The sequence below is a fragment of the Tiliqua scincoides genome, chromosome 2, assembly GCF_035046505.1.
Source record: "Tiliqua scincoides isolate rTilSci1 chromosome 2, rTilSci1.hap2, whole genome shotgun sequence".
Lineage (NCBI taxonomy): Eukaryota > Metazoa > Chordata > Lepidosauria > Squamata > Scincidae > Tiliqua > Tiliqua scincoides.
In genome coordinates, this window is record NC_089822.1 from 202,372,608 (window position 1) to 202,383,038 (window position 10,431).

The 10,431-nt window shown below is 46.9% G+C and overlaps 1 protein-coding gene across 3 annotated transcripts in view; it reads right to left on the minus strand.

The window, feature by feature from the left end:
* The window catches only part of IP6K1 (inositol hexakisphosphate kinase 1), a 35,197-nt gene extending 30,511 nt beyond the window's left edge, over positions 1–4,686 (minus strand). For all 3 annotated transcript variants that reach the window (XM_066616444.1, XM_066616443.1, XM_066616442.1), the window contains exon 1: positions 4,588–4,686. The gene's annotated coding sequence lies outside the window, so the exon portion shown is untranslated. The remainder of the gene's footprint in view (positions 1–4,587) is intronic.
* Between the last annotated feature and the right edge of the window lie 5,745 nt (positions 4,687–10,431).

Consider the following 10,431-nt stretch of genomic DNA (forward strand, 5'->3'; position numbering starts at 1 on the left):
TACAACTAACTCCAATGGAAAAGCCATCATTAACTTACTTTGAAATTGTCCATTTCAATCTACCTCCATATTAAGTAGGTTCCTGAAGCTAGAAATCACCCAAGAATATTTAGGTGAAATATGATAAAAGACCAATAAAAGTCACTTGTGTATCTGCTGCACTGAGATACTCAGTGAAACCAAGGACTAACAGCTCAACATCTTTCACTTTTAAGATTTATCCTCTCTTAAGAACAATGTGCAACATTTAAAAAGAACACTGAAAAAAAAACTCTTGACCAATCATGCTGAAATAACTTGTGATTACCTACCAAACATAGATGCCTACCTATCAAAAAAAGAATATCTTGCATCTCCTTCAAAAAACAGGCTTTAGAAGAACTCCATGGTAAGGAGTTCCAAGACAAGAAAATCACTGTGAATACCTCTCACTGTTTACAAGGACAGTCTCAGTTTAGATGAAATAGTCATTCCTAAAGGGAGTTTGACTGTTGTGGCTAATTATGTAAACAGTGCCAGTTCTGCACTTCCTTAGACTCTTTCAAGCATGTATACAAAATGAAAGCAAAGCAGAAACAACAGAAGTTGGCAAGTGAACAAGTTTGACTAGCTTATTTCAAATTGGAGGGGGTGTAGGGAAGAGTGGTAACTAATGCCACCCTTCTATGTATTCTCTGCATGCACAGAAAGTAAGATATCCAAGAGAGTTTAATTATGCCCAGATTTCAGCTTCATTTTCCATTCAGATATAAGGAAATTCACCTTTCCTCTGACCCATCCCACAAATGACTTTAATTTATGGTTCACTTTGCCACAAAGACTTAGGAAGTGTATTAATACATTAAGAAGTAAATATAAAGCATTTCTGGCAAATCAAATTAAGATATAACTTGGCTAAAAGAGCTATACCCCCCCCCCACATACACACACCACCAAGTCAGCCAAAATAGTACGCTTTTGAAAGATGTTCTTAGGTACTGGCAAGTTTTCAGGACTTCAGATTTGCAGAGTAGCAAAACAGATATCTTTGCTCTTGTACTGGTTTGAATGATCTTAAATATTAAGATGGGACATAGGAGTAGTGGCAATCTCTTAAAATGCTATCCTAGTCACCTAGCCATTTAAAGTGTTATAAATCAGAAGCAATACATTGACATGTGCCTAGAAAACACTAGTGCAGATGCAGAAGTACTGCAGAATATGCTCCCCCTATTCCATCCCCATAAAATGGAAAGTCAAACTAGATGAAGCTTCCAAAGAGTCATCAAGACCAGCTCCTTGTAGAATATACTGTGGTGACCTAGCTTTGAGAAGCAAAGGCTGTCACATTTCTTATAAAGATGACTGTAGTACTGAGTTGGTGAAAAGCATTCCCACTGCTGAAATCTGAAATTCCACAGGTAGGCTTTGATAAGTTCTCTCTCATCCTAAGTGACAGAACAGTTGTGAGGACAAATTAACACTTGCAACACTGAAGAGAGCTATAGACACATTGCTATGATAGTTAATAGCAGTGGTACCAAGACTGCTACAGTCACCTTTAAACAAATTACATAGTCAATTTAGCAGAATTAATATTTTCCCCATTATTAGAGGAAGAAAAATGTGGCCCACCATATTAAATCAGACAGAAATTCCTGACAGAATCATTTACTAGCTGCCTGCATCTCTGCAAATTTAATACACACAGCTTGTTAAGAGGTTCTGCTTTTGACATTTTTTTTGTTTGTATGATGTATGTTTTTTTGTTTGTACATTTTTTTGTTTGTTTGTATGCTCTTGACATTTTTTTGTTTGTATGACAAAACATATCATCTGATTTCAGGCAAATTGAACGGCCCTCTGCAAGAAAATTTTAAATCTGTGATATCATTATACACAACGGCTGGGGCATCCATGCAAACCATTTCAAACAGAAGTCCTTAGCATTACATAAATAGATTTTTTTTACCAAAAAAAAAAAAAAAAAAAAAGAAGCATTGCAAATGGTGGCTTGGACAAGATACACTAGTGAAGCCATTTCTGCCCAATGTTGCATATACGCAACAGGGACCAAAGGTGTACACCTGTGGGCCGGGCAGAAACAAGTTCAGTACAAACAACAAATGTTATAGCAGTGGGGAAAATACAAATATACCAAAGCAATCTTTTGGGTGAGGAAAGAAAGGAAGCTTAAGGTATCCAGAGGCAACACTTGGTTATCAGGAGTCAAACCCCAGCAGAGTTCAGTAGAACTTACATGCAGTACTCTACAAACTAAAGCCAAAGAGCAAATCTTCCCAGCAGGGGCATGTGGTGGGTGGGTAGGCAGGTGAGGCAGAGCCTCCCCACAGGAGTCCTTCAAAAAGGACCGCCGCTGTGTGAGGCACCCAAGCACCCAGTGGCATCACTAGAGGGGTGCGGGCTGCACCAGGTGACGCACACAGGGGGGCTGACGCACACAGGGGGGCTGATGCACTAAAATTGCAGAGGTTAGGAGTAAACCCATCATATTATATACCGTTGGATGCGGAATTTCAAGTATAATGCAGTGCAAAAATACCTGAGTGAAACATCTCCTTTCTATCAAAAGTTATGGCCAAAAAACTGGAGAACAAAAAAGGCATGGATTCCTATGGAAAAGTGAAAGTGAGCCATACCACACGTTTACTCGCAAGTAAGTGAACGTGCCTTAGTCCGTCAGAAAGGGCAGGCTGAGAGGAATCCAACACCACCACAATGGTCCTGATCCAATGAATGCAGCCCCCAAAAACACCTGAGAAAGAAGTCCCTCCCTCCAAGCAGATGAATGTATCGAGACCTATGGAAAGCAAAACTAAGCCTCATGGTCATGTTTACTTGTGAGTAAGCAAACGTGCTTTGGCTGGTGTAGAAGATCAGGTGAAGGAGAGTGGAAGGTTACCAGAATGGTCCTGATCCTATACACCTGGAGCAAAACAAGTGCTGCAGAAGGCAGCCTCCCCCCCCCACAAAAAAGGATCAAAACAGAGGCTTCAGCTGATAAAGTGAACTTTTTTGAGACTTGCAAAGCCAAGTGGATCCTGACAGTGATCTGGTTTAAACAGAAGTTCTTAAATTGAACTGGGCACTGGGTAGGGCTGAAAACCTTACTGGTTTTGGAGGGGGGTGTTATTGCAGGCAGGCTACAGAGGAAACTCACTTGGTTGACCAGGGCTGGCTTATTTAATTATCTGTTTTACTTTAATTATTTATACTTATTTATTTTGATTTGCCTGATAATTTCATTTCATTGGGCTGAAAACCTTACTGGCTGAAAATCTTACTGGTTTTGGAGGGGGGTGTTATTGCAAGCAGGCTACAGAGGAAACTCACTTGGTGGACCAGGGCTGGCTTATTTAATTACCTGTTTTACTTTAATTATTTATACTTATTTATTTTGATTTGCCTGATAATTTCATTTCATTTCATTTCCACCAAGACATCACTTCTGGTGAGTCTTGGACAGATTGTCATTCTAAGAAGTGGGTCCCAGTGCAAAAAGTTTGAGAACTGCTGCAATAAGGTGTTAGTAAGGAGTGTGTGTGACACCACTAGTGACCAAAATCACAGTTTGGAGGAATAATACCATCATGTTATATATCAATCAATGCCTAATTTTTATGCAGAACGTGTTCTTCCTTTGTTCTATCAAAAGGTACAGCCAAAAAACCAGTGGAGGCGGAGTGATGGCACATCACCATGCCCACCACCTGGGGTGTTGCCCGCCCATTGCATGGGGGGGTGACGCGCTGGCATCCAGCACCAGGTGACACAAACCCTAGTGACACCACTGCAAGCACCCACAACCCACATGGACGGAGTGAGGAGAGAGGGAGTGTACAGCGTGAAGCGCATGGGTTGTGGGTGCCTGGGCACCTCACAGGGTGGGGCTGCTTCTGGATGGTGGGGAGGCTCTGCCTCACCTGCCTCCCTACCCACCGCACGTCCCTGCTCCCCAGAGCCAAAGCCTTTGCCACTATCACAGCTGTCAGGATTGGGGCCAGTGTGCTTGGGAGTGGGGTGCCAGGCAGTTGTCTCCACTGGGAGCTGAAGTGGTCTTCAGCGGGGCAGAGCCACCTTTCAGGACTGAGCGGCAAGTGCCCAAGCCTTACCCAGGGTGGGGGTGGGGGAGGGGGAAGAGAAGCAGAGGCCTCAGCAGCTGCCACCCTCCCGCGCGGGGCACAGAGCCGCTTCCCCCCGAAGCAAGACAGCCTCTCAGCGCCCAGAGCTCCGGCGAAGCGGAGGCAAAAGCAGCAGCCAACAGAAGGGGCGCCAAGCTCCCTCAGGAAGCCGGAGCGGGCAGCGCCACTCCACGCGGAGGGAAGCCACTGCCGCCCGGCTGAAGAGCCGCCTCCAACTCCCCCTTCGCGGCTCTCCACAGACACCTGCCCGGGCCGCCCCGACTCCACCCACCACGCCCACCAGGCTCTTCCCCGCCCACCCGCTCCCAGCCAACCGCTTGGCTTCCTCCCGCCCCGCTCTCAACAGTCCTCGCGCCCTGCTCCGGCGCCCTCCCGGATCCCCAGCCGGCGAAGGCGGGCGCCCCCCCCCCCGGCCCAGCCTCCTCCCCACAGAGCCGACACTCACCAGCGTTCACTTCCCCCTGCCCGGCCAGGGGGGCGCTGCTAGTGGATCTCGCCCCCCCCCCCAGGCCGGCTCTGGCACTTCCCTCACCCGCTCCCTACGGTTCGAATCAACAACAAGATGGCGGCGCCGGGAAGGTGGGCATTCCGCCGTCATAGCAACCGTGTCGTCGAAGGTCCGCCTCCCGGGGAGGCCAGCCAATCGCGTGCTTACGCCGTGGCAGCGCTGTACTTGTCTTCGTTTTTACTGGACAACAGAACTGTCGCTCTCTCTCATTCTTCAGCAGGAAACCCCGCCTTCGGTTTTCCGACGCACGCTGCGCAAAGGTGACGCAATCAACCTCTCGTGAGGGCGATTGTCTATTGGCTAACAAGCCATGAGCCGTCAACCAATCACAGGAGGCTTTCGCTGCTGTCCTCTACCCCCACCTGGAGGCAGTTTTTGTCATGTCATGGAAAGTGGTCCCTGGGTCGGCTCCTGAACTGGCCACTGCCACAGGTCTCTGTCCAGTGTTGTCTCTTACACTGTGGCCCTCCTGCAGAGTCTCTTCTTGTCCTCTGACCTGCTCTCTGTCTGCTGGCTTCCAATATATTCCTTACCTCACACCCCCCATCCCTTTTTAACTCAGCCATATCTCTACACATAAGTGGAAAACACAGTACTGTGAATTTTTTAGAGCACTGTTTCTCAACCAGTGGTATGGGGACCACCAGTGGTGCTTGAGGTGGTGTCTGGGGGTATTCATGGGACCCCTGGACCCCTGCTGCCTAGCAGCTAGATCAAGGACATGTGGTGTGGGTGAGGCAGAACCACCCCATCGTAGCCCATGGAAAACCACCGCAGCTGCCCTGCCTGCTTACTCATGAGGAGGCTCTCCTTACATCCAGGAAAGCTGGTGTAAGGAGAACCTCCTTGGGTGTAAGCAGCGGGGCAGCTGCGGTGCTTTTCCATGGGCTACGATGGGGTGGTTCTGCCTCCCCTGCCGCACCCACACTGCACATCCCAGTCAGGAGTGCGGCATAACTAACAGCAGTAGGAGGCTCCAAAGCCTACTTCTCTGCACTTGAAAAAGCCCTCTGGAACTTCTTACTAGTGTTTATCACATCACAACAGGTCTCCCAACCCTATGATGATGTCATCGCCAGTTACCTCTGGTGGTACTTCGAATCAGTGGACTATGTGAAGTGGTACAGTGGAGGACAAATGTTGAGAAGCACTTGTTCTCATACAAAGGTTTATTCAAGTTTGTAGTAATTTCAGTTAAAGACAGGTGGATTGCTGCTCCAATATGCGCATGCATCCCATCTTGTATATTCTCTCACAAAATGTTAACCCTTTGCCTCAAACTCTGTTTTTAATAGTCCTGCCTTGAGTGTGTTTTATTAGCTATTTATCCATTTTACATATATTTTTACCATTTTCCTGATTATTTGGAAGTGTTATATTATTAAAAGCTGTTTTTGCCTGATTTCTTGATATATTGTTAGCTGCTTTGTGAATGTTGAAGATGGGTTACAAAGGGAACAATCCTAACTAACTTTCCAGCAGTGAGGTAAGGGCAATGCAGCTCCAAGGTAAGGGAACAAACATTCCCTTACCTTGAGGAGGCCTCCATGGCTGCCCCCCCCCCAACTGCAGGATGCAGCACATGCCCCATTGGCACAGCTATGTCAGTGCAAGAAAGTTGGTTAGGATTTGGGCCAAATATGGGGGGGAGGGCGCCAGCCAGCAGCCGAGCCTTTCTGAAGCTCTCGAAAGGCACTCTGTTTTTCCCCAAAACTGCAGATCTGAGGAGATCCGAGGATTGTTTGTCTCTCCTGTGTGGAAAGTTTGTCTCTCCTATGTGAAGGCACGATTCCTGAGGAGATAAAGCCCGTCCAGGCTTTTGCCCGTCCAGGCAAATTTTTAAAAAAAAGGATTTGGGCCAAATACATACAGCAATGATAAAAATAATAATCTCTCCCCCTCCACAAAGTTCCTTGTACCCTTAATTAAAAACAGGAAGGGAAGGCATAGAAAGGATATTACATGCTGACAGAAAGTGTAAGCTACATGAAATTAGTACTCTGTCAAACACAAACCCAGGAGTGTTGAAAGAAGGTATCTTTTATGACTGGTGGAGATTCCAGCAGCTAAATTTTTCATGTAGGCATGCAGACTGCACTACCAGTATCAGTTCTGTAGCTGCTTTTATTTGATGGTTTGAAGTGTGGAAAAGGGGTTGGCAACTAGAAGTGACTTATTGGGGTGGGAGTGGCATTTTACAGTCCTGTGCCCCTGGACAGCACCAGAGCCAGGTCTGAAGTTGGGGGTTGCAGACTATGAGTACCTTCAGTACATGTACAGTAAAGACCAAAAGTTCATTCAATGCAAATATATCCCCTTTCAAAAATTCTATCCTGCCAGCTGGAAATCTTGCACCTGTCACCTTAGGAGAGGCATAAGGAGAAAGAAATGAGGAGGCCAAATTGTGCAGGGGGATATTTACTCAGCAGAGAGGTAGTACTCTTCCTTCTTGTTTCATTGCACTGTTTTCATTGGGCTGTCAGTCTCTGTGTGAGAGACTGGCAGCCCAATCCTGCACTGCCCCAACGCTGGTGCTGCACCACCCAAGAAGCAAGCAGCTCTGGTGGGGAGGGAGGCCTGCGTTGCACCATCAATGCCACCATTGGAGGCCTGGCTTTTGGCAGAGCAAGGTAAGCACTGAGCAGTGCGGGGGCATGGGGAGGATGGCAGGAGGGCATGCTGGAGGCTTTCCTTGGTGGAGGGAGGGTGGAATGGGGCAAGGACAAGCCTAGGAGAGTGTTGGAGGCCTCTTCCGCCAAATCCTATCCCTCCGTTGGACTTGGAAGCCCAACATGGAGCTTCTTGAGTCTGCACCAGAGAATTAGCCAGAGATATAGCTGGTGCAGACTTGAGAAGTTCTGTTGAGCAGGCTGGGGCTTTACTTGGGGTAAGGGACAAATGTCCCTCCAAGGAGGCCTGCAGCCTTCTCAGCTCCAGCACAGGATGCAGTGGTAGCCATTTGGAAGTTCTGGTCGCCGCATCTCAAAAAGGACATAGTGGAAATGGAAAAGGTGCAAAAGACAGTGACTAAGATGATTGCTGGGCTGGGGCACCTTCCTTATGAGGAAAGGCTATGTCGTTTGGGCCTCTTCAGCCTAGAAAAGAAACGCCTGAGGGGGGACATGATTGAGACATACAAAATTATGCATGGGAAGGATAAAGTGGATAGAGAGATGCTCTTTACACTCTCACATAACACTAGAACCAGGGGACATCCACTAAAATTGAGTGTTGGGAGGGTTAGGACAGACGAAAGAAAATATTTCTTTACTCAGCGTGTGGTTGGTCTGTGGAACTCCTTGCCACAGGATGTGGTGATGGCATCTGGCCTGGATGCCTTTAAAAGGGGATTGGACAAGTTTCTGGAGGAAAAATCCATTATGGGTTACAAGCCATGAAGTGTATGTGCAACCTCCTGATTTTAGAAATGGGCTATGTCAGAATGCCAGATGCAAAGGAGGGCACCAGGATGCAGGTCTCTTGTTATCTGGTGTGCTCCCTGGGGCATTTGGTGGGCCGCTGCGAGATACAGGAAGCTGGATTAGATGGGCCTATGGCCTGATCCAGTGGGGCTGTTCTTATGTTCTTAACCACAGTTCCCATGCTAGGTAGGATTGGGCTGACAATGTGTTTCTGCAATCATGCAGACAGCTAGTTGAGAAACGGAGGACTTTTGAAATTCACACTGGTTCTTCTTCAAACTCTCACTTTGGTAGTGCAACTCTCATTTCTCTAGTAAGCTGGTGTAGCTTAAAACTACACCTTATTGTTCTGAATATGCCATAGGTCACCACAGGGCCTAGGAGAGGGGGGTAAAGGGAATAATTTGTACCCGGGCCCAGGGTCGGAAAGGGGGCCCAGGAGCCGAAGGAGGGGGCCCAGAAAGTTCCTGGGATCTGACATTTTTCTATCTCACCTGAACTTGCTAATGGGCTGTGCATCAAGAAGGCTAGTAGACCTTGGCTTCAAAGAGTATTGTGACTGTCAGTATCCTCCCCCTATCCTATTTTGCCCCCTGTTCTGCTGCCCCCATTGCACCCCTCCCACTTTGGGAAGGGGCCCAGAAGAAACTTTGTACCCCCTGATAAAATTCCTCTCATAGGCCCTGGGTCACCATTACCTCAGGGCAACTTCTTACTTAGAAAATTCTCAAAAGAGGAGAAACATACACACGCAGGACATCCTGGTATTGTAGAAATATTGCTACAGAAGGACTATCAACAGATCAAAGTGTCCTTAGTTTATTAACTTTGTGTTTAAGTGATTAACCACTTTACTGAGCAGCACTGAATACCCTTTCAGAGTCCAAACAGATAATCTTCAGCTAATGCATGAACTAATTTGTCTTTTCAGTTGGATGCTCTGGCAGAGGGCACCACACATCAAAAGAGCCATTAGTGAAGAAGGCATTTTGATGGAAAGTATCACAGTTCAGGACACATAAGGATGTACAAAATAATGAGTCTGTCAGTACCAGCCCTGCCAGTTTCAGGCATTTAGTTCAGTACTTAGGTCAAGGGACAAATGCTTAGAAAGAAGTAGCAAGATGTACTGTTGTTAAGCAGGGAGTAGCACTTGCCTGTTAAGAGGTGAATAGAATAGCTACTGTCAACTTCCAATGCTCCAACTATTTCAGAAAAAAAACATGATGTAGCAGATAATTCTGGAGTGCACAATACAAGTGTGTGAGTAAAAGGATTACATTTTTCTGCCAGTTTTGAATAGGGTGAGCATAGAATCTTCCTTTATTTGGTTGCCTTTTAAGGGATGAGAACAGGCACTTAGAATAGAATGAAAGGTACTCTGGCTCCAGCCAACATGAACTCAGATGTTTAGGCTGATGGCCTTCAAACCCTTAATCCTAGATCCAGTAGTGGCTGTGATAACTCAGTTGATCAAGAAAAGACATTCTGCACCTGATCAAAGGCAACTCTTTTATTATGACACTAAATTCCAGTGTCCCCTGGGGGCTGGGGATAAGAATAGGCCCTCAGTTTGGCTGTACTTGTCGTAAGAGGCGACTAAACAGCCACTGGGTAGATGGGACTCGTCAGCCTGGGAAGGCAGCTCATCTGAGAGAAGGAAAACTCTGATCCCAAACCTCCACTGCCTTGTGGCTACATCCAGTTATGGAAAAGGCTTCAGGAGTCAACCTCGAGGCAAAATCCGGAGCCGGAGTCCCTGAGGCAGTTCATGGCTGAACACAGTCACGTTCTGGCAACTCCTGCGACGCCGCTGGAACCAACCGTATTGGCCTCTGCCTTTCCATTGGACCATTTCAGCGACGTGGAGAGGGGGGATTTGCTGCGTGGGTAACAGTCTATCCTCCATATCTGCTTTACCCAGGCTTCGCGCACTGGAGAGGATACTCTGTTCCAGAACACTATTCAGAGCGCAATACCATAGCCTTCCGAGACTGAAGGATGCCAACAAGTAAAATTCCAGTGGCATAGCTAACCAAGTTGCTACCCAGTGCAAAAAGCATTCCGTAGCCCCCCTCCACAGCAATGACATCAAATTTAATTAAATTGGGTCTTTTTATTTGTTAAAGTGAGTGAGAAACGTCAGCTAATATTTTAAAATAGCAAGCACTTGTTGAAAGTACTTAAAGTAAGTCCCATTGTATTCAATGGGGCTTACTCCCTGGTAAATGAGGTGAGGTAGGAATTGGAATTGAGGCCTTGCACACTTTGAGAGGTGCAGGAGGGGGCTGGAGACAATCATAAGAGCCAGCAGCTTACCTTTAGGAACTGGAATTGAGAAATTATGTGAATAAACGAT